The sequence below is a fragment of the Delphinapterus leucas genome, chromosome 9 (genome assembly GCF_059928025.1).
Source record: "Delphinapterus leucas isolate spDelLeu-1000000601 "Yukka" chromosome 9, BTC_Dleu_Yukka2, whole genome shotgun sequence".
Taxonomy (NCBI): domain Eukaryota; kingdom Metazoa; phylum Chordata; class Mammalia; order Artiodactyla; family Monodontidae; genus Delphinapterus; species Delphinapterus leucas.
The window spans coordinates 96,213,658-96,238,765 of record NC_143137.1 but is presented as its reverse complement, the minus strand read 5'-3'; the positions used below and the strand labels follow the sequence as shown (position 1 = coordinate 96,238,765).

At 47.3% G+C, this 25,108-nt stretch overlaps 1 long non-coding RNA gene across 7 annotated transcripts; it reads left to right on the top strand.

Moving 5' to 3' along the window:
* Nucleotides 1–2,546: 2,546 nt before the first annotated feature.
* LOC149748464 (uncharacterized) lies at nucleotides 2,547–25,108 on the top strand. Of its 7 annotated transcripts, none has more exons than XR_016394405.1 (3): nucleotides 2,547–13,510; nucleotides 14,379–15,588; nucleotides 16,457–25,108. It is a non-coding gene; the product is annotated as an uncharacterized LOC149748464 (long non-coding RNA). The 7 variants fall into 7 exon arrangements; XR_016394404.1 differs by having other exon boundaries at nucleotides 2,557–15,588; nucleotides 16,457–17,667; nucleotides 18,536–25,108; XR_016394408.1 differs by having other exon boundaries at nucleotides 2,558–15,588; nucleotides 16,457–19,746; nucleotides 20,615–25,108.

Here is a 25,108-nt window from a genome sequence, read left to right as displayed (position 1 = left end):
CACCGAAACAGAAAGAGGGTATTACAAGGGTTCTTGAACAACACTCTATATATGCTTAACCACTGGACCACCAGGGAAATCCCTATTTTTCTATTTTAAAAGTTTTATTGAATTATAGTTGATTTACCATATTGAGTTAGTTTCTGGTATACAGCAAAGTGATTCAGATATATATATTCTTTTTCATTTTCTTTTCCATTATGATTTGTCACAGGATATCAAATATAGTTCCCTGTGCTATACAGGAGGACCTTGATGTTTATCCATCCTGTATACAATAGTTTGCATCTGCTAATCCCAAACTCCCAGTCCATCCCACCCCCCGACCCTGGCAACTATAAGTCTGTTCTCTATGTCTGTGAGCCTGTTTCTGTGAAACACCTTTATTACAAGTGTTCATAAACACTGATCTACAATGCATTGTAGAATATGTCTCTTTCATTCACTGATAAAACTTGTCAATGCAACAGACAAGTAGCGTTCTTTGAAACATCTTTTGTACAAGTGTTTTAAAACGTTTTTACGTGCTTTCCAAACAAGTATAACTTCCATTAACTGATATAATACTGTCCTCAACACAGCAAGCAAGTATATAGCAGCATTCTTAGAAACATGCTTTTTACAAGTGTTCTTAAACATGTCTGTACATTCTCTGCAGAATGAGTATAACTTCCATTAAATGACTGTCACTTTTCTCAATGTAATAGCATTCTTAGAAATACCTGTATTACAAGTTTTCTTAAACACTTCTCTACGTGAATTACAGATGATTGTAACTCCCAGTCAACGATATAACACTATTCTAACTGCGGCAAACAAGCAGCATCCTCTGAAACATCTTTGTAACAAGTGTCTTGAAACACTTCTCCAAACACATTGCAGATGGGTGCCACCTCCATTCACTTGTAAACAAAGAACACACAGTGTTTTCACTCACCACCCAATTCTACAAGGGCTAATTATAGCCCAGTGCAGTGGCCGACCGACCGTGCACTCCTAGAGGAAATTAAGACGATCACAGGATTCTCTGTGCTTTGGACAAGCAGACCCCTTAGAGAGTTAGACCCCAGGAAGAATTTTAACGAACCCAGATTCTTTGCATCTTCCCAAACATAGAAAAGTACTAAAATCATTCACTGGAGATGTCTGTTCTTTGTAACTAGCAGTAATCTTTTACCAAGATGTATGCTAGGCTCTAAGCATTCCTTAGCCCAAAATCATACATAAACTAGCTTCCCTCTGTACCTCTTCAGAACAGTTCCCCCAAAGCTACTGAGAGGCTGTCTCCTGTCCCCAGTAAGCTCCCTGAATAAAACTTAAACTCACAGCTCTTTTTTTAAGATTAATTCATTAATTTACTGTTGGCTGTGTTGTGTCTTCGTTGCTGTGCGTGGGCTTTCTCTATTTGCGGCGAGCGGGGTCTACTCTTCCTTGCGGTGCGCAGGCTTCTCATTGCGGTGGTTTCTCTTGTTGCGGAGCACGGGCTCTAGGCGCATGGGCTTCAGTAGTTGTGGCGCATGGGCTCAGTAGTTGTGTCTCGCGGGCTCCAGAGCACAGGCTCAGTAGTTGTGGTGCATGGGCTTAGTTGCTCTGCGGCATGTGGGACCCTCCCGGACCAGGGCTTGAACCCGTGTCCCCTGCATTGGCAGGCAGATTCTTAACCCCTGAGCCACCAAGGAAGCCCCTAAACTCACAACTCTTACATTGTGCCTTTTTCTTTAAGTCGATGCACTGATAAAACAGTGTTGTAAGGCAGATGAAAGTAGGATTCTTAGAAACATCTTAATAGGTGTTCAGAAAGACTTCTGAACTACCTTTCAGAATGGGCACGATGTCTTTTCATTGGCAGTGCACTATTCTCAATACAGCATGCAGTGTGTTCTCAGAAACATCTTTGTAACGAGTGTCCCTATAAATTTCCATTCCTACCTTGTGGAATGTGTATAACATTCATTTCCTTTTTCTTTTCAGTTGAAACTAATTAATTAATTTTAATTGAAGTATAGTTGATTTACAGTGTTGTGCTAATTTCTGCTGTATAGCGAAGTGACTCAGTCATACACATATATACATTCTTTTTTTAATAACATTCATTTCCTGATATAACACTTCTCAATAAAGAAGGCAAGTAGTGTTCTTAGAACAATCTTTCTAAAATTGTTCTTAAAAAATTCTGTCCATGCCTTAATGAATGGGCATAATTTCAAATCACTGATGTAACACTGCTCTCAAGTCACCTACTGAGAATTGTTTTTAGACATATCATTTTTTAAAATATATTTTAAATTTATTTTTTTATTGGAGTATAATTGCTTTACAGTGTTGTGTTAGTTTCTGCTGTACAATGAAGTGAATCAGCTGTATGTATACATATATCCCCTCCCTCTTGGACCTCCCTCCCACTTCCCCTCATCCCCCCCCGTGCCCCCCATGGCACCCATCCAAGTCATCACAGAGAGCTGAGCTGAGCTCCCTGCACTATACAGCAAGTTCCTACTAGCTATCTAGTAGGAACTAGATCTATCTATCTATCATTGTAGTGTATTTATGTCAAACCTAATCTCCCAATTCACCCCATCCTCCCCTTCCCCTCCCCACCGTGTCCACATGTCCATTCTCTTCATCTGCGTCTCTATTCCTTCCCTAGAAATAGGTTCATCTGTACCGTTTTTCTATATTTCACATCTATGCATTAATATATGATATTTGTTTTTCTCTTTCTGGCTTACTTCACTCAGTATGACAGTCTCTAGGTCCATCCACATCTCTACAAATGACCCAATTTCATTCCTTTTTATGGCTGACTAATATTCCGTTGTATATAGGTACCACATCTTCTTTATCCATTCATCTGTTGTTGGACATTTAGGTTGTTTCTGTATCCTGGCTATTGTAAATTGTGCTGCCATGAACGTTGGGGTACATGTGTCCTTTTGAATTATCTTTATTACACGTATTTTTAAACACTTCCTGACATGCATTGTAGAAATGGTGCCACTTCCATTCACCGAAGAAGCACTGTTCTCAACTTGGCAAGCAAGTAGTGTTCTTAGAAACGCCTTTATTACAAGGGTTCTTAAACACCTATCCACATGCATTGCAAAAGGAGTGCCCCTCGCCTCCACCGCTGTATCACTTTTTTCAATGCAGAGCGTAACTAGCCTTTCACAGACAACCTTATTACAGTGTTTCCAACACTTCTGTACATGCTTTAAAGGATGGGCGTAACCTTTGGCCGACATAACACTGTTCTAAACACAGCAAACGAGCATTTCTAGAAATCCTTTTTGTTACAGTTGGTCTCAAACACTTCTCTACATGAATTGCAGAACGGGTGACGGTTCCTTTCTTTCACAGAACAGTGTTCTCAATGCAGCATCAAGTAGCACTCTCAGAAATATCTTGTAATTAGCGTTTTCACTTCTCAACGTGTGCTGCAGAGCACGTTACGTGCCTCTTGCGTTGACTGATATAATGCAGTTCTCTATGCAGCCAGCAAATAGCGTTCACGATAACATCTGTTCACTTTATTATAGTTATTAAACACTTGTTTACATGATATTCAGAATAGGTATAAATTCCACTAAGTGATATAATACTGTTCTCAACATAGCAAATAAGCAGTGTCACTAGACACAGTTTTATTACAAGTATGGTTTTACATTTCTCTACACGCATTGCCAAAATGGTACCACTGCCATTCACTTTTATAACACTCCTCAAGGCAGCATGCAAGTAGCTTTCTTTAAAAAGCAGCCATATTGGGCTTCCCCGGTGGCACAGTGGTTGGGAGTCCGCCTGCCGATGCAGGGGACACGGGTTCGTGCCCCGGTCTGGGAAGATCCCACATGCCGCGCAACGGCTGGGCCCGTGAGCCGTGGCCGCTGAGCCTGCACGTCCGGAGCCTGTGCTCCGCAACGGGAGAGGCCGCAGCAGTGAGAGGCCCGCGTACCGCAAAAAAGAAAAAACATCCGTATTACAATGATCATAAACTATTTTCTAATGCACTGTAGAAGAGATGCCATTTCCACTCACTTTTGTAACACTATTCTCTTTCCAGCAAGCAAGCAGTGTTCTTAGAAACATCTGTACTATGAGTGGTTTTTTTGTTTGTTTGTTTTGTTTTGTTTTTGTATAGCTACCGTTGCCTTAGATGCTTTCACTTCCTAAAAAAATTGAAGTAGAGTTGATTTACAATGTTGTGTTAGTTTCAGGTGTACAGCAAGGTGATTCAGTTATACGTACACATATATCTATTATTTTTCAGATTGCTTTCCCTTATAGGTTATCACAAAATATGGAGTATAGTTCCCTGTGCTATACACTAGGTCCTTGTTGTTTATCTATTTTATATATAGTAATATATATATGTTAATCCCAGACTTCTAATTTATCCTTCCCCCCTTTCCCCTTTGGTAACCATAAGTTTGTTTGCTATGTCTATAGGTCTATTTCTGTTTCGTATATAAATTCATTTGTATCATTTTTTTTTTTAGATTCCACATATAAGCGATGTCATATGGTATTTGTCTTTCTTTGTCTGACTTACTTCACTTAGTATGATAATCTTTAGGTCCATCCATGTTGCTGCAAATGGCATTATTTCATTCTTTTTATGGCTGAGTAATATTCCGCTGTATATATATATACCACATCTTCTTTATCCATTCATCTGTCAATGGACGTTTAGGTTGCTTCCATGTCTTGGCTATTGTAAAAAGTGCTGCAATGAACATTGGGGTGCACGTGTATTTTCGAATTATGGTTTTCTCCAGATATAGGCCCAGGAGTGGGATTGCTGGGTCATATGGTAGTTCTACTTTTAGTGTTTAAAGGAACCTCCATGCTGTTTTCCATAGTGGTACAAATGCTCTTAAACACTCTCTACATACATTGCAGGTGGTGCCACCCCCATTCACCAGTGTACACTGTCCCCCATAAAGAAAGAAAGTACCGTTCTTAGAAACATCATTTTTTTTACAAATGTTGTCAAATACATCCCTCAATGAGAAATGTGTTCCACTTCCATCGACCGATATAACTCTGGTCAAAGCAGCCAGAAAAGAAGTGTACTTGGAAACATCTTTATTACAACGGTTCTTAGCATTTCACATGCATCACAAAACGTGTCCTACTTTCATTCACAGATATAACACTGTTCTCAATGCAGCAAGCAAGGAGTTCTTAGAGATGTCTTTATTACAGGTGCTCTCGGATGTCAGCATCTAGGTGGTGTGAGTGGTTCCTATTTTCTCTCCCCTTTGATGAATAACTATTTGGGCGCCCTTAACCAAACAAAGGGCCTGTGCACATCGCACCTGGACATCCAGGAGGTTTTCACCCATCTGTTCATCAGCATGTGGACACATTGGATCTCGGTCATGGCTGTGGATCCAAAGGAGTCGGCAAGCCTCCCTCACCCCCATTCCCAGTGATTGGGTAAAAGGGAATCTGATAAGTACAAAACTAGGTGGAGGGACTTCCCTGGTGGCGCAGGGGTTAAGAATCCGCCTGCCAATGCAGGGACATGGGTTCAATCCCTGGTCCGGGAATATCCCACATGCTGCGAAGCAACTAAGCCCATGCGCCACAACTACTGAGCCTGTGCTCTAGAGCCCTTGAGCCACAACTACTGAGCCCGCATTTCACAACTACTGAAGCCCACGCGCCTAGAGCCTGTGCTCCACAACAAGAGAAGCCACCGCAGTGAGAAGCCCGCGCATCGCAAGGAAGAGTAGCCCCTGCTCGCCGCAACTAGAGAAAGCCTGTGCGCAGCAACAAAGATCCAATGCAGCCAAAAGTAAAGAAAATTTTAAAAACAAACAAAAAAACGAGGCGGATACTCATGGGCAGTAGAGAATTTGAGGAGGGCCAGTCTGCCTAAAGGGAGGATTGTCATGCCATCAGAGTGGGGTAGAGATGAGTTTGGATGCCGGGGAAAGGGTAGAGCTTGCGAAGGGAGCCTCTTTCCCCAGGGCAAAGCTGTTTAATAGGCTGGCCTTCTGGCAGCGGCAGCAGCAATGTCTCCGACAGAGTAGGTTGAAAGCGGCAACCTCTCGATGGAGGAGAGGGAAAGTGAAAATGGAGTGACTGCCTGGCTCCCCCTGCTGTGCAGGTTGTAGCTGTTTCTCTCCGGCAGCACTGGGATTTCTGAGGAGGGACCTCCATAATGGGGAAGGAGGTGGGAGGGAGGAGAAAGGAAAGGAAGCACGCGATGACAGCCACGGGCATTAAAGGAGCACGGGTCCTGCTGGCTGCTTCAGGACTTTAGCAGGACCACCCACAAGCCTTTGCGGGTATCCACTGGAGGGTCTTCCCCTGGCCCCACTGGCACCGCGAAGCTCCAAGTGCTAAACCCACACGTTCCTCCCCGCCACCCCCAACTCTGGAGCCAGCTCCTTGTGTGTGCTCCCAAGTGTGAGAGCAGGTTAGGTAATCTGAATACTCTCGGAAAGATGGACCAGGGTCTGTGGACAAGGGAGACTCAACAAACTGAGGCTACAGTGCCACCTTCTGGAAAACAAACGAGAGGTTTCCTGCAGCCAGCTGGGTGATTTATGAGAACAAGAAGAAATACAAAGGTGAGAATTCTACCACAAGAGAGAACAAGAGTGGAGCAGGTCAATCCCCTATAAACCAGGGATTCCCCAGAGAAGTAACACCAAGGAACAGCACCTCATCAAAGATAACAAGTAAAGATACTTCAAATGCTGAAGCAGCAGTGCAGAAATACAAAGAACTTTAAAAATCAAGGAAATATGCCATCGCTAAAACATATCAACAATTCTCCAACCGCTGAGCCCAAAGTCCCAGCACACTGCAATCTATCTGATAAAGAATTCAAAATAGCAGTATTGAAGAAACTTAATAAGCTACAAGAAGAATTAAAAACAGCTCAGGATGTTAGGAAAAGGATACATGAACAAAATGAGTTATTTGTAAAAGACATTGAAAATATAAAAAAGGGCCCAACAGAAATTCTGGAGCTGACGAATTCAATGAATGGGATAAAGAATGCAACAGAGAGCATCTGTAGCAGAGTAGAGCAGATGGAAGATAGAATAAGTGACTTAGAAGAAAGGAATTTTGAAATAAAGAATTATACCAGAACAAAGATACAGAATAAAAATGAGGGGAGAAAACCTACATGTTCTATGGGACTCAACCGAAAGGGAATATACATTTGAATAATCAGGAATCCAGCAGGAGAAGAGAGGGAAAAGGATGTAGAAAGTTTTTGAAGTATAGTTGGTGCATAATATTATATAAACTGTAAGTGTATCATGTAGTGATTCACAACTTTTAAAGGTTATACTCCATTTACAGTTATTATAAAATATTTGCTATATTCCCCATGTTGTAAAATACATACTTGTAGCTCATTTTATACCTAATAGGTTGTACCTCTCACTCCCCTACCCCCATATTGCCCCTCCCCCCTTCCCTCTCCCCACTGGTAACCACTAGTTTGTTCTCTATATCTGTGAGTCTGCTTCTTTTCTGTTATATTCACTAGTGTGTTGTATTTTTTAGATTCCACATATAAATGATATCATATATATAGTATTTGCCTTTCTCTGTCTGACCTTTCACTTACCATAATGCCATCTGAGTCCGTCCATGTTGCTGCAAATGGCAAAATTTCATTCTTTTCTATGGTGGAGTAGTATTCCATTGTATAAACATACCACATCTTCTTTATCCATTCATCTGTTGGTGGACACTTAGGTCACTTCCAAATCTTGGCAATTGTAAATAATGTTGCTATGAACATTGGGGTGCATGTATCTTCTCAAATTAGTGCAGGAGTGGTATTGCTGGGTCATATGGTAGTTCTGTTTTTAGTTTTCTGAGAAACCTCCATACTGTTTTCCACAGTGACTGTATCAATTTACATTCCCACCAACACTGTTCTAGGGTTCCCTTTTCTCGACATCCTCACCAACATTTGATATTTGTGTTCTGTTTGATAACAGCCCTTCTGGCAGGTGTGAGGTGACATCTCATGGTTTTGACTTGCATTTCCCTGATGATTAGTGATGTTGAGCATCTTTTCATGCACCTGTTGGCCATCTGCATTTCCTCTTTGGAAAAATGTCTATTGAGTTCTTCTGCCCACTTTTTAACTGGGTTGTTTTCTTGATGTTGAGTTGCATGAGCTGTTTATATATTTTGGATATTAACCCCTTATCAGTCATATCATCTACAAATATCTTCTATTCCATAGGTCGTCTTTTCATTTCGTTGATGGTTACCCTGTTGTGCAAAAGCTTTTAAGTTTAACTAGGTCCCATTTGTTTATTTGGCTTTTAGTTCCTTTTAGGAGACAGATCCAAAAAATATTGCTATGATTTATGTCAGAGTGTTCTGCCTGTGTTTTCCTTTAGGAGTTTTATGGTATCTGGTCTTACATTTAGGTCTTTAACAGAAATTTTAATTAAAGAAATAATAGCTGAAAACTTCCCAAGCCTGGAGGAAGACTGAATATCCAAGTTCAAGTTCACCCTATCATCTAATGACAAAAGATCTTCTCCAAGACACATTATAATGAGACTATAAAAACTCAAAGATAAAGGACTAAAAGCAGCCAGGGTAAAAACAGAATGTAACCTACAAAGGAATAGGCTATCAGTGGATTTCTCAGCAGAAACACTAAGGGCCCGGAGAGAGTAGAATGGCGTATGCAAAAGGCTGAAGATAAAAACTGACAGCCAGGAACACTCTATCTGGCAAAGTTATCCTTCAGATAAGAAAGAAAAAGACTTTCAGAGGCAAACAAAAGCTGATGGAGTTTATTGTCATTACACCTGTGATGCAAGAAATGCTGAAAGGAGTTCTTCAAGCTGTAAAGAAAGATGCTAATCAACAACATGAAAGCATACTAAAGTATATAGTACGCTGGTAAAGGTGAAAAACATATAGACAGATTTAGAAAACTCCACTCTCTAATAGAATGGAGCGTTAAACACAACTATAGTGTAAAGGTTAAAGGAAAAGTATATTAAAATTAACTATAGCTATTATAATTCATTAACAAATACACAGTATAAAAAGAGGTAAAATGTGGCATCAGAAATATAAGAGGGAAGGACTCGAGGAATTCTCTGGCGGTCCAGTGGTTAGGACTCTTCAATTTCACTGCCGAGGGCCCGGGTTCAATCCCTGGTTGGGAAACTAAGAACCTGAAAGCTGTGTGGTGTGGCCAAAAAAAAAAGAGGGAGAGAGAGAAAGAAAAAAATATAAGAGGGGAGGAATAAAAATGTGTACTTTATGACAAACAGAGATAAATTGCTATCAGCATAAAATGGACTCTTTATGAAATGTTGTATGTAAGCTTCATGGTAACCACAAAGCAAAAATCTAGAGTAGATTCATTAAACATAAAAAAAGGGGGAAACTGAACATACCACCATGAAGAACCACCAATTTACCATGGTAGGCAGAAACAGAGGAAAAAAGAAAGAATGGAAATACAAAACAAGCAGTTAACAGTAAGATGGCAGTAATAGGTCCTTCTACATCAATAATCACTCTAAATGTAAATGGATTGAATTCACCAAAGACACGGAGTGGCCACATGGATTAAAAAACAGTAAGACCCAACTATATGCTGCCAACAAGAGATTCATTTAAAGCAAATGTCAGATCAAAACGAAGGGCTGGAAGAAGATATTCCAAGCAGGTGGAAACCAAAAGAAAGTGGGGGTACTTATAGCAGACAAAATACTCAAGACAAAAATGATGACCTGAGAAAAGGAAGGTCATTGTATAATGATAAAGGGGTCAATACATCTATAAGATATAACAATAATAAACATGTATACACCCAAACTATATTTAGGTTCTGAGGTGTTGGGTGCATGCATATTTATTATTAGAACTGTTCATACCACCATGAAGAACCACCAAAACACGGGGGCCCTTGTGCACTGTGGGTGGGATTGTAAGTTGTTACGGCCACTATGGAAAACAGCATCGAGTTTCCTCAAAAAATTAAAAGGAAATCTTGCCACTTGGGACAACATGGGTGGACCTCGAGGGCATCATGCTAAGTGAAATGGGCAGAGAGAGACAAATCCTGTATGATCTCACTTCAATGTGGAATCTAAAAAATGAAACCAGACTCAGAAAAAGAGGTCAGATTTGTGGTTACCAGAGGTGGGGGTGGGAGGTGGGAAACTGGATGAAGGTGGTCGAAAGGTAGAAACTCCTTATAAGTTTAATAAGTACTGGGAATGTAATGTACAATAGTGACTATGGTTAACACTTCTGGATGGTATATTTGAAAGTTACTAAGACAGTAGATCCTAGGCATTCTCATCACAAGGAAAAAACATTTCTTTCTTTTGTATCTATAAGAGGTGATGGGTATTAACTAAATTTATTGTGGTAATCATTTCACAATATATGCAAGTCAGGGCTTCCCTGGTGGTGCAGTGGTTGAGAGTCCGCCTGCCGATGCAGAAATGAGCTCTCGAACCATAAGAAAAATGGAGGAAATTTAATTGCATACTACTATGTGAGAAAGAAGCCAATCTGAAAAGGCTGCATTTTTTTTTTTTTTTTTCCTTTGCGGTACGCGGGCCTCTCACTGTTGTGGCCTCTCCCGTTGTGGAGCACAGGCTCCGGACGCGCAGGCTCAGCGGCCATGGCTCACGGGCCCAGCCGTTCCGCGGCATGTGGGATCTTCCCAGACCGGGGCACGAACCCATGTCCCCTGCATCGGCAGGCGGACTCTCAACCACTGTGCCACCAGGGAAGCCCCTATACCTAATTTTTTGAGCATAAGTTTATATTCCTTTCCTTAAAGTGCTACCTTCCACAAAATGGATAAGCTGGAGGTCCCCCCAAATGCTGGATTCAACTCTTGGGCTTCAACTTCAACTACCCTTTATAGATACAACCCTTCCTCAGTTTAGCTGTCCTCTGACACTTCTACAAAAACATCCCAGCAATACCAACCAATTGACATTGAGATTATGCTATCTTATACTATTTTTATTTATGTTCTGTGTTTTTTTTCCATCTCCCTAGCTAGCCTGCACACCCCATTATGGACCCGTTCATCCAGTCATTTGTGCATTGAAGAAACATGCCTTGGATCTGTCATCCTTCACTCCTTCATCGTTTCTAGATAGGCCCAGATTCCAGAGTCCAAGGTTACTAGTTGCCTAGGAGATGCCTGCTATTTGATCATGATAGCGATGATACACATCCTGGGCTTAAGAAAAGCCCCACCCCACCCCAGTTCTCTTCTGATGTCTCAGACTCGTCTCTCGGGTCTCTACCCAGAACTAGCAGTGATTATCCCTCCCTCTCCACACCTGCTGGGTGTTCTAAAGATCGGTGAAATTGGTCCATAAAATGTGTTGAAATCACGAAACTGTTGCTAAGGAAATGTGAGTCAGAGGCCCCCAAATTGTTTCTTCACTTGGAATCCTCTACCACTCCAAATGAATTGTTCGTTCAACACAGAGGGACCTAAAGTAAATGTTTTTCCCCCTACTTTTTGAGTCCTGGGAGGTCAGGCACGGGTGTGCTTGGGGACCACTGGAGCCTTTGTGACACAGCATGGGGGGCGGGCCTTGGGCTGCAGGTCTGCCACCTCATTGGGCAGTGGGACAATCAATCCCAGCAGCCTGGCCCAATCAGAGAGAGGGCAGGGTGCTATATACAAGTGACCACGGACTGATTCAACAAAGATGCCTAGAATATGCTCCAGCTGAAAGCCTTGCCATTTTGGGAACCTGAAGCCACCACGGGATTCTGAAGTAGGAGAGCCAGCTCCTGTCATAAAGAACCCAAAAGCAGTTTCCCAGACAGTGAAAATAGTACGCTACCATTTCTGTGTATTATTTAAAAGTGACAGAAGAACATATGTCAGAATTTATTTTTGTTTGAATACGGTTGGACACATAAGAGACTACTTTAAACCTTATGCTAAGGGAAAGAAGCCAGGCACAATGGGCCACATATTGTATGGTTCCATCTACGTGCAGTGGTAAGAGTGGGCAAATCCATAGAGAGAGAAAAGAGATTAGTGGTTGCTAGGTGAAAGAAAAGAGATTAGTGGTTGCTAGGTCAGGCCATTCAATATGGCTGCTATCTAGTTCCGGGTCCTTCCCCTAAATGACCATTCCCTGCTTCACTCACATGACTATCCAATCCTCTTAATCATAGGGCTTTACCAGTACCTGCCTACAGGCTTGCCCCCTGCCCCACCCGCTGGTTTCCGTGGTAACGGATGAGCCAATCTGAAATCGATTCCCCCTATAAATGGTAGCCTCCTTGTCCCCCAGAGCAGTGTGGGTTGTTGCCACGTCCTGCTTGCTGTTGGCCGAACGCGGTGGAGTATTGCTCCAGGACCCTTTACTTCGGACTGGTAAGATCCCCCATGTAGTACGCTGTTGACTTCTCTGTCACTGTCTGCGGGCTCGCTCTTTGGTTCTGAGGCTGAGAAGTTGCAAGCCTTGCAGGCCTGCGGGGTGCAGCCCACCAATTGGTGAGGCAGCTGGGAAGCCGAGGAAACTCCCAGGAGCCCCGCCATGTCAGGAAATAAGGAGGGGAAGGGAAGCTGTAGGGGAAAAATCCCAAAGTGGCCGTCCACGAGCATGTGGGACCCGAAAGTCTGAGTGTCTTTCCACTTTCAAAGTGGCGGCCCGGTGCTCGTGGCTCATCTGACTGCACGGGGAGGGCTGGTGAATACAGACAAAATGCAATGACCTGCACTATGTATCAAACGTTTGCGGGTTATCTGGTCCGGTAAGACAAGTGTACCCCTGACCCACCACCTGTAAGCGATTGCAGACACAGGCTGTAGGGTTATTAACTCCGGGATAGAGTTGCAAACTGGTTGTGGCTATTTAACCGGAAGGGTTTGGTTGGGACCTGAGGCAACGGCAAAATAATGAGTACCCTTGGGCTTCTGGTCCCAGCTACGAAAGGGGCCAGAGCCACTATATAGTGGGATGGAACAGCTACATGCTGTCTACAGTGTGTTACAGCAGGTGGGAGACATTACAGAATGTCTATCCGAGTCGTCAAGCAACGCAGAAAAACAGTGTGTGGGGTCTAGAGCAGCTGTGCATAACATACGGGACCCCCATGGACATCGAGAGTGACCAAGGAACCCCCTTTACTGACCAGGAAGTTCAGGAATGGGCTGATGAAAAATGATATATGCTGGTATTTCCACCTGCCTTATGACCCCACTGCTGCCAGGCTAATGAAAGGATGAATGGACTACTTCATAGAGACTGAAACCCGCTCTCCACGTGTGGGCGAGGAGGCTATCTCGAGCCCCATGAACTCTAGCTGAACATCGCAAGAATAATCATCCCTGTGGCTTAGCCATGTTAACCCAGAGACAACTAGTCAAAACCATCCGAGTTCAACTACTGACCACCGAAGGACCATTACCAACTATCGATCAGGACAGTAACTTGCTTTTGCCCTGGCCTCGGGATCTACCCCCAGGAGAACACATTGTAAAACGGCGTGGGAGTGGCAGGTAAGTCCCCGGTGATTTGGGTTTGCTGCCCCGTGGGGAATAGGATTTGAACGATCTCACCTGTCTTCTCCCCGGCCCCAACTAAGCCCCCTTTTATTAACCATGTGGTCTGTGGTTACACGGCGTCTGCAGTGTTCAGAATCGGCTGTGGGGACTGCGGGTAGATGGGTGGAATGGTACTGCAGGCCAGGACAAAAGCCACAGGCAGGGTGGTGTTATCTCAGGAGGCTGTCACTGCTTGTATGTTAAAGGTCGTGATCTCCCCCGTACTGTGTGTGTTGAACGCCTTACGGTTCACCCCTAGTCTGAGCAGAGGGAATCTGTTCATGGTCTGGGCGACAAAGGTGGCCTCGCTGTGAAATGAGTCTCATTGCTGCGTCTATAGTGAGAAGTCATTGTCATGTTCCTCCGGACTTCCGTGAGAAATTGACCCGATTAGCATCTGGTTCCCAAGTTGGCCCACCTCTTGGTGAATGGCTATTTTTAGCTTAGGTATCTTAACGCTTGATACTGTCTAGCTGCTGGTGTCTGTAGTGCATTTGTGGGATTTGGTTGCAGTGACCCTCTAACTGCCTGACCCCAGGGATATCGCGGGAGAGGGGGGGACAAGATTGTAAAGCTTGGATAGAATGCCGTACGGGTGGAGTGTACGCTCAGGCCACGCAAGGTGGCTGTTCTCTTGCTCTTTACATCCCCCGCTTGACCATTCCCTGCTTCGCTCACATGACTATCCAATCCCGTTAATCATAGGGCTTAATCAGTAACTGCATACAGGCTTGCCCCCTGCCCCACCCGCTGGTTTCCTTGGTAACGGATGAGCCAATCTGACATCGATTCCCCCTATAAATGGTAGCCTCCTTCTCCCCAGAGCAGTATGGGTTGTTGCCACGTCCTGCTTGCTGTTGGCCGAACGCGGTGGAGTATTGCTCCAGGACCCTTTACTTCGGACTGGTAAGATCTCCCATGTAGTACGCTGTTGACTTCTCTGTCACTGTCTGCGGGCTCGCTCTTTGGTTCTGAGGCTGAGAAGTTGCAAGCCTTGCAGGCCTGCGGGGTGCAGCCCAACAATTGGTGAGGCAGGTGGGAAGCCGAGGAAACTCCCAGGAGCCCCGCCATGTCAGGAAATAAGGAGGGGAAGGGAAGCTGTAGGGGAAAATCCCAAAGTGGCCGTCCACGAGCATGTGGGACCCGAAAGTCTGAGTGTCTTTCCACTTTCAAAGTGGCAGCCCGGTGCTCGTGGCTCATCTGACTGCACAGAGATGGCTGGTGAATACAGACAAAATGCAATGACCTGGACTATGTATCAAACGTTTGAGGGTCATCTTGCCTCGTAAGACAAGTGTACCCCTGACCCACCACCTTTAAGCGATTACAGACACAGGCTGTAGGGTTATTAACTCAGGGATAGAGTTGCAAACTGGTTGTGGCTATTTAACCGGAAGGGTTTGGTTGGGACCTGAGGCAACGGCAAAATAATGAGTACCCTTGGGCTTCTGGTCCCAGCTACGAAAGGGGCCAGAGCCACTATATAGTGGGATGGAACAGCTACATGCTGTCTACAGTGTGTTACAGCAGGTGGGAGACATTACAGAATGTCTATCCGAGTCGTCAAGCAACGCAGAAAAACAGTGTGTGGGGTCTAGAGCAGCTGTCCATAACATACGGGACCCCCATGGACATCGAGAGTGACCAAGGAACCCACTTTACTGACCAGGAAGTTCAGGAATGGGCTAATGAAAAATGATATATGCTGGTATTTCCACCTGCCTTATGACCCCATTGCTGCCAGGCTAATGAAAGGATGAATGGACTACTTCATAGAGACTGAAACCCGCTCTCCACGTGTGGGCGAGGAGGCTAACTCGAGCCCCATGAACTCTAGCTGAACATCGCAAGAATAATCATCCCTGTGGCTTAGCCATGTTAACCCAGAGACAACTAGTCAAAACCATCCGAGTTCAACTACTGACCACCGAAGGACCATTACCAACTATCGATCAGGACAGTAACTTGCTTTTGCCCTGGCCACGGGATCTACCCCCAGGAGAACACATTGTAAAACGGCCTGGGAGTGGCAGGTAAGTCCCCGGTGATTTGGGTTTGCTGCCCCGTGGGGAATAGGATTTGAACGATCTCACGCGTCTTCTCCCCGGCCCCAACTAAGCCCCCTTTTATTAACCATGTGGTCTGTGGTTACACGGCGTCTGCAGTGTTCAGAATCGGCTGTGGGGACTGAGGGTAGATGGGTGGAATGGTACTGCAGGCCAGGACAAAAGCCCCAGGCGGGGTCGTGTTATCTCAGGAGGCTGTCACTGCTTGTATGTTAAAGGTCGTGATCTCCCCCGTACTGTGTGTGTTGAACGCCTTACGGTTCAACTCTAGTCTGAGCAGAGGGAATCTGTTCATGGTCTGGGCGACAAGGGTGGCCTCGCTGTGAAATGAGTCTCATTGCTGCGCCTATAGTGAGAAGTCATTGTCATGTTCCCCCCGACTTCCGTGAGAAATTGACCCGATTAGCATCTGGTTCCCAAGTTGGCCCACCTCTTGGTGAATGGCTATTTTTAGCATAGGTATCTTAACGCTTGATACTGTCTAGCTGCTGGTGTCTGTAGTGCATTTGTGGGATTTGGTTGCAGTGACCCTCTACGTGCCTGACCCCAGGGATATCGCGGGAGAGGGGGGGACAAGATTGTAAAGCTTGGATAGAATGCCGTACGGGTGGAGTGTACGCTCAGGCCACGCAAGGTGGCTGTTCTCTTGCTCTTTACATCCCCCGCTTGACCATTCCCTGCTTCGCTCACATGACTATCCAATCCCGTTAATCATAGGGCTTAATCAGTAACTGCCTACAGGCTTGCCCCCTGCCCCACCCGCTGGTTTCCCTGGTAACGGATGAGCCAATCTGACATCGATTCCCCCTATAAATGGTAGCCTCCTTCTCCCCAGAGCAGTGTGGGTGGTTGCCACGTCTCGCTTGCTGTTGGCCGAACGCGGTGGAGTATTGCTCCAGGACCCTTTACTTCGGACTGGTAAGATCCCCCATCTAGTACGCTGTTGACTTCTCTGTCACTGTCTGCGGGCTCGCTCTTTGGTTCTGAGGCTGAGAAGTTGCAAGCCTTGCAGGCCTGCGGGGTGCAGCCCAACAATTGGTGAGGCAGCTGGGAAGCCGAGGAAACTCCCAGGAGCCCCGCCGTGTCAAGAAATAAGGACGGGAAGGGAAGCTGTAGGGGAAAAATCCCAAAGTGGCCGTCCACGAGCATGTGGGACCCGAAAGTCTGAGTGTCTTTCCACTTTCAAAGTGGCAGCCCGGTGCTCGTGGCTCATCTGACTGCACGGGGATGGCTGGTGAATACAGACAAAATGCAATGACCTGGACTATGTATGAAACGTTTGCGGGTTATCTGGTCCGGTAAGACAAGTGTACCCCTGACCCACCACCTGTAAGCGATTACAGACACAGGCTGTAGGGTTATTAACTCAGGGATAGAGTTGCAAACTGGTTGTGGCTATTTAACCAGAAGGGTTTGGTTGGGACCTGAGGCAACGGCAAAATAATGAGTACCCTTGGGCTTCTGGTCCCAGCTACGAAAGGGGCCAGAGCCACTATATAGTGGGATGGAACAGCTACATGCTGTCTACAGTGTGTTACAGCAGGTGGGAGACATTACAGAATGTCTATCCGAGTCGTCAAGCAACGCAGAGAAACAGTGTGTGGGGTCTAGAGCAGCTGTGCATAACATACGGGACCCCCATGGACATCGAGAGTGACCAAGGAACCCACTTTACTGACCAGGAAGTTCAGGAATGGGCTAATGAAAAATGATATATGCTGGTATTTCCACCTGCCTTATGACCCCACTGCTGCCAGGCTAATGAACGGATGAATGGACTACTTCATAGAAACTGAAACCCGCTCTCCACGTGTGGGCGAGGAGGCTAACTCGAGCCCCATGAACTCTAGCTGAACATCGCAAGAGTAATCATCCCTGTGGCTAAGCCATGTTAACCCAGAGACAACTAGTCCAAACCATCCGAGTTCAACTACTGACCACGGAAGGACCATTACCAACTATCGATCAGGACAGTAACTTGCTTTTGCCCTGGCCACGGGATCTACCCCCAGGAGAACACATTGTAAAACGGCCTGGGAGTGGCAGGTAAGTCCCCGGTGATTTGGGTTTGCTGCCCCGTGGGGAATAGGATTTGAACGATCTCACGCGTCTTCTCCCCGGCCCCAACTAAGCCCCCTTTTATTAACCATGTGGTCTGTGGTTACACGGCGTCTGCAGTGTTCAGAATCGGCTGTGGGGACTGAGGGTAGATGGGTGGAATGGTACTGCAGGCCAGGACAAAAGCCCCAGGCGGGGTCGTGTTATCTCAGGAGGCTGTCACTGCTTGTATGTTAAAGGTCGTGATCTCCCCCGTACTGTGTGTGTTGAACGCCTTACGGTTCAACTCTAGTCTGAGCAGAGGGAATCTGTTCATGGTCTGGGCGACAAGGGTGGCCTCGCTGTGAAATGAGTCTCATTGCTGCGCCTATAGTGAGAAGTCATTGTCATGTTCCCCCCGACTTCCGTGAGAAATTGACCCGATTAGCATCTGGTTCCCAAGTTGGCCCACCTCTTGGTGAATGGCTATTTTTAGCATAGGTATCTTAACGCTTGATACTGTCTAGCTGCTGGTGTCTGTAGTGCATTTGTGGGATTTGGTTGCAGTGACCCTCTACGTGCCTGACCCCAGGGATATCGCGGGAGAGGGGGGGACAAGATTGTAAAGCTTGGATAGAATGCCGTACGGGTGGAGTGTACGCTCAGGCCACGCAAGGTGGCTGTTCTCTTGCTCTTTACATCCCCCGCTTGACCATTCCCTGCTTCGCTCACATGACTATCCAATCCCGTTAATCATAGGGCTTAATCAGTAACTGCCTACAGGCTTGCCCCCTGCCCCACCCGCTGGTTTCCCTGGTAACGGATGAGCCAATCTGACATCGATTCCCCCTATAAATGGTAGCCTCCTTCTCCCCAGAGCAGTGTGGGTGGTTGCCACGTCTCGCTTGCTGTTGGCCGAACGCGGTGGAGTATTGCTCCAGGACCCTTTACTTCGGACTGGTAAGATCCCCCATCTAGTACGCTGTTGACTTCTCTGTCACTGTCTGCGGGCTCGCTCTTTGGTTCTGAGGCTGAGAAGTTGCAAGCCTTGCAGGCCTGCGGGGTGCAGCCCAACAATTGGTGAGGCAGCTGGGAAGCCGAGGAAACTCCCAGGAGCCCCGCCGTGTCAAGAAATAAGGACGGGAAGGGAAGCTGTAGGGGAAAAATCCCAAAGTGGCCGTCCACGAGCATGTGGGACCCGAAAGTCTGAGTGTCTTTCCACTTTCAAAGTGGCAGCCCGGTGCTCGTGGCTCATCTGACTGCACGGGGATGGCTGGTGAATACAGACAAAATGCAATGACCTGGACTATGTATGAAACGTTTGCGGGTTATCTGGTCCGGTAAGACAAGTGTACCCCTGACCCACCACCTGTAAGCGATTACAGACACAGGCTGTAGGGTTATTAACTCAGGGATAGAGTTGCAAACTGGTTGTGGCTATTTAACCAGAAGGGTTTGGTTGGGACCTGAGGCAACGGCAAAATAATGAGTACCCTTGGGCTTCTGGTCCCAGCTACGAAAGGGGCCAGAGCCACTATATAGTGGGATGGAACAGCTACATGCTGTCTACAGTGTGTTACAGCAGGTGGGAGACATTACAGAATGTCTATCCGAGTCGTCAAGCAACGCAGAGAAACAGTGTGTGGGGTCTAGAGCAGCTGTGCATAACATACGGGACCCCCATGGACATCGAGAGTGACCAAGGAACCCACTTTACTGACCAGGAAGTTCAGGAATGGGCTAATGAAAAATGATATATGCTGGTATTTCCACCTGCCTTATGACCCCACTGCTGCCAGGCTAATGAACGGATGAATGGACTACTTCATAGAAACTGAAACCCGCTCTCCACGTGTGGGCGAGGAGGCTAACTCGAGCCCCATGAACTCTAGCTGAACATCGCAAGAGTAATCATCCCTGTGGCTAAGCCATGTTAACCCAGAGACAACTAGTCCAAACCATCCGAGTTCAACTACTGACCACGGAAGGACCATTACCAACTATCGATCAGGACAGTAACTTGCTTTTGCCCTGGCCACGGGATCTACCCCCAGGAGAACACATTGTAAAACGGCGTGGGAGTGGCAGGTAAGTCCCCGGTGATTTGGGTTTGCTGCCCCGTGGGGAATAGGATTTGAACGATCTCAGCTGTCTTCTCCCCGGCCTCAAGTAAGCCCCCTTTTATTAACCATGTGGTCTGTGGTTACACGGCGTCTGCAGTGTTCAGAATCGGCTGTGGGGACTGCGGGTAGATGGGTGGAATGGTACTGCAGGCCAGGACAAAAGCCACAGGCGGGGTGGTGTTATCTCAGGATGCTGTCACTGCTTGTATGTTAAAGGTCGTGATCTCCCCCGTACTGTGTGTGTTGAACGCCTTACGGTTCACCCCTAGTCTGAGCAGAGGGAATCTGTTCATGGTCTGGGCGACAAGGGTGGCCTCGCTGTGAAATGAGTCTCATTGCTGCGCCTATAGTGAGAAGTCATTGTCATGTTCCCCCCGACTTCCGTGAGAAATTGACCCGATTAGCATCTGGTTCCCAAGTTGGCCCACCTCTTGGTGAATGGCTATTTTTAGCATAGGTATCTTAACGCTTGATACTGTCTAGCTGCTGGTGTCTGTAGTGCATTTGTGGGATTTGGTTGCAGTGACCCTCTACGTGCCTGACCCCAGGGATATCGCGGGAGAGGGGGGGACAAGATTGTAAAGCTTGGATAGAATGCCGTACGGGTGGAGTGTACGCTCAGGCCACGCAAGGTGGCTGTTCTCTTGCTCTTTACATCCCCCGCTTGACCATTCCCTGCTTCGCTCACATGACTATCCAATCCCGTTAATCATAGGGCTTAATCAGTAACTGCCTACAGGCTTGCCCCCTGCCCCACCCGCTGGTTTCCCTGGTAACGGATGAGCCAATCTGACATCGATTCCCCCTATAAATGGTAGCCTCCTTCTCCCCAGAGCAGTGTGGGTGGTTGCCACGTCTCGCTTGCTGTTGGCCGAACGCGGTGGAGTATTGCTCCAGGACCCTTTACTTCGGACTGGTAAGATCCCCCATCTAGTACGCTGTTGACTTCTCTGTCACTGTCTGCGGGCTCGCTCTTTGGTTCTGAGGCTGAGAAGTTGCAAGCCTTGCAGGCCTGCGGGGTGCAGCCCAACAATTGGTGAGGCAGCTGGGAAGCCGAGGAAACTCCCAGGAGCCCCGCCGTGTCAAGAAATAAGGACGGGAAGGGAAGCTGTAGGGGAAAAATCCCAAAGTGGCCGTCCACGAGCATGTGGGACCCGAAAGTCTGAGTGTCTTTCCACTTTCAAAGTGGCAGCCCGGTGCTCGTGGCTCATCTGACTGCACGGGGATGGCTGGTGAATACAGACAAAATGCAATGACCTGGACTATGTATGAAACGTTTGCGGGTTATCTGGTCCGGTAAGACAAGTGTACCCCTGACCCACCACCTGTAAGCGATTACAGACACAGGCTGTAGGGTTATTAACTCAGGGATAGAGTTGCAAACTGGTTGTGGCTATTTAACCGGAAGGGTTTGGTTGGGACCTGAGGCAACGGCAAAATAATGAGTACCCTTGGGCTTCTGGTCCCAGCTACGAAAGGGGCCAGAGCCACTATATAGTGGGATGGAACAGCTACATGCTGTCTACAGTGTGTTACAGCAGGTGGGAGACATTACAGAATGTCTATCCGAGTCGTCAAGCAACGCAGAAAAACAGTGTGTGGGGTCTAGAGCAGCTGTGCATAACATACGGGACCCCCATGGACATCGAGAGTGACCAAGGAACCCCCTTTACTGACCAGGAAGTTCAGGAATGGGCTGATGAAAAATGATATATGCTGGTATTTCCACCTGCCTTATGACCCCACTGCTGCCAGGCTAATGAAAGGATGAATGGACTACTTCATAGAGACTGAAACCCGCTCTCCACGTGTGGGCGAGGAGGCTATCTCGAGCCCCATGAACTCTAGCTGAACATCGCAAGAATAATCATCCCTGTGGCTTAGCCATGTTAACCCAGAGACAACTAGTCAAAACCATCCGAGTTCAACTACTGACCACCGAAGGACCATTACCAACTATCGATCAGGACAGTAACTTGCTTTTGCCCTGGCCTCGGGATCTACCCCCAGGAGAACACATTGTAAAACGGCGTGGGAGTGGCAGGTAAGTCCCCGGTGATTTGGGTTTGCTGCCCCGTGGGGAATAGGATTTGAACGATCTCACCTGTCTTCTCCCCGGCCCCAACTAAGCCCCCTTTTATTAACCATGTGGTCTGTGGTTACACGGCGTCTGCAGTGTTCAGAATCGGCTGTGGGGACTGAGGGTAGATGGGTGGAATGGTACTGCAGGCCAGGACAAAAGCCCCAGGCGGGGTGGTGTTATCTCAGGAGGCTGTCACTGCTTGTATGTTAAAGGTCGTGATCTCCCCCGTACTGTGTGTGTTGAACGCCTTACGGTTCAACTCTAGTCTGAGCAGAGGGAATCTGTTCATGGTCTGGGCGACAAGGGTGGCCTCGCTGTGAAATGAGTCTCATTGCTGCGCCTATAGTGAGAAGTCATTGTCATGTTCCCCCCGACTTCCGTGAGAAATTGACCCGATTAGCATCTGGTTCCCAAGTTGGCCCACCTCTTGGTGAATGGCTATTTTTAGCTTAGGTATCTTAACGCTTGATACTGTCTAGCTGCTGGTGTCTGTAGTGCATTTGTGGGATTTGGTTGCAGTGACCCTCTACGTGCCTGACCCCAGGGATATCGCGGGAGAGGGGGGGACAAGATTGTAAAGCTTGGATAGAATGCCGTACGGGTGGAGTGTACGCTCAGGCCACGCAAGGTGGCTGTTCTCTTGCTCTTTACATCCCCCGCTTGACCATTCCCTGCTTCGCTCACATGACTATCCAATCCCGTTAATCATAGGGCTTAATCAGTAACTGCCTACAGGCTTGCCCCCTGCCCCACCCGCTGGTTTCCCTGGTAACGGATGAGCCAATCTGACATCGATTCCCCATATAAATGGTAGCCTCCTTCTCCCCAGAGCAGTGTGGGTGGTTGCCACGTCTCGCTTGCTGTTGGCCGAACGCGGTGGAGTATTGCTCCAGGACCCTTTACTTCGGACTGGTAAGATCCCCCATCTAGTACGCTGTTGACTTCTCTGTCACTGTCTGCGGGCTCGCTCTTTGGTTCTGAGGCTGAGAAGTTGCAAGCCTTGCAGGCCTGCGGGGTGCAGCCCAACAATTGGTGAGGCAGGTGGGAAGCCGAGGAAACTCCCAGGAGCCCCGCCATGTCAGGAAATAAGGAGGGGAAGGGAAGCTGTAGGGGAAAAATCCCAAAGTGGCCGTCCACGAGCATGTGGGACCCGAAAGTCTGAGTGTCTTTCCACTTTCAAAGTGGCGGCCCGGTGCTCGTGGCTCATCTGACTGCACGGGGAGGGCTGGTGAATACAGACAAAATGCAATGACCTGCACTATGTATCAAACGTTTGCGGGTTATCTGGTCTGGTAAGACAAGTGTACCCCTGACCCACCACCTGTAAGCGATTGCAGACACAGGCTGTAGGGTTATTAACTCCGGGATAGAGTTGCAAACTGGTTGTGGCTATTTAACCGGAAGGGTTTGGTTGGGACCTGAGGCAACGGCAAAATAATGAGTACCCTTGGGCTTCTGGTCCCAGCTACGAAAGGGGCCAGAGCCACTATATAGTGGGATGGAACAGCTACATGCTGTCTACAGTGTGTTACAGCAGGTGGGAGACATTACAGAATGTCTATCCGAGTCGTCAAGCAACGCAGAAAAACAGTGTGTGGGGTCTAGAGCAGCTGTGCATAACATACGGGACCCCCATGGACATCGAGAGTGACCAAGGAACCCCCTTTACTGACCAGGAAGTTCAGGAATGGGCTGATGAAAAATGATATATGCTGGTATTTCCACCTGCCTTATGACCCCACTGCTGCCAGGCTAATGAAAGGATGAATGGACTACTTCATAGAGACTGAAACCCGCTCTCCACGTGTGGGCGAGGAGGCTATCTCGAGCCCCATGAACTCTAGCTGAACATCGCAAGAATAATCATCCCTGTGGCTTAGCCATGTTAACCCAGAGACAACTAGTCAAAACCATCCGAGTTCAACTACTGACCACCGAAGGACCATTACCAACTATCGATCAGGACAGTAACTTGCTTTTGCCCTGGCCTCGGGATCTACCCCCAGGAGAACACATTGTAAAACGGCGTGGGAGTGGCAGGTAAGTCCCCGGTGATTTGGGTTTGCTGCCCCGTGGGGAATAGGATTTGAACGATCTCACCTGTCTTCTCCCCGGCCCCAACTAAGCCCCCTTTTATTAACCATGTGGTCTGTGGTTACACGGCGTCTGCAGTGTTCAGAATCGGCTGTGGGGACTGCGGGTAGATGGGTGGAATGGTACTGCAGGCCAGGACAAAAGCCACAGGCAGGGTGGTGTTATCTCAGGAGGCTGTCACTGCTTGTATGTTAAAGGTCGTGATCTCCCCCGTACTGTGTGTGTTGAACGCCTTACGGTTCACCCCTAGTCTGAGCAGAGGGAATCTGTTCATGGTCTGGGCGACAAAGGTGGCCTCGCTGTGAAATGAGTCTCATTGCTGCGTCTATAGTGAGAAGTCATTGTCATGTTCCTCCGGACTTCCGTGAGAAATTGACCCGATTAGCATCTGGTTCCCAAGTTGGCCCACCTCTTGGTGAATGGCTATTTTTAGCTTAGGTATCTTAACGCTTGATACTGTCTAGCTGCTGGTGTCTGTAGTGCATTTGTGGGATTTGGTTGCAGTGACCCTCTAACTGCCTGACCCCAGGGATATCGCGGGAGAGGGGGGGACAAGATTGTAAAGCTTGGATAGAATGCCGTACGGGTGGAGTGTACGCTCAGGCCACGCAAGGTGGCTGTTCTCTTGCTCTTTACATCCCCCGCTTGACCATTCCCTGCTTCGCTCACATGACTATCCAATCCCGTTAATCATAGGGCTTAATCAGTAACTGCATACAGGCTTGCCCCCTGCCCCACCCGCTGGTTTCCTTGGTAACGGATGAGCCAATCTGACATCGATTCCCCCTATAAATGGTAGCCTCCTTCTCCCCAGAGCAGTATGGGTTGTTGCCACGTCCTGCTTGCTGTTGGCCGAACGCGGTGGAGTATTGCTCCAGGACCCTTTACTTCGGACTGGTAAGATCTCCCATGTAGTACGCTGTTGACTTCTCTGTCACTGTCTGCGGGCTCGCTCTTTGGTTCTGAGGCTGAGAAGTTGCAAGCCTTGCAGGCCTGCGGGGTGCAGCCCAACAATTGGTGAGGCAGGTGGGAAGCCGAGGAAACTCCCAGGAGCCCCGCCATGTCAGGAAATAAGGAGGGGAAGGGAAGCTGTAGGGGAAAATCCCAAAGTGGCCGTCCACGAGCATGTGGGACCCGAACGTCTGAGTGT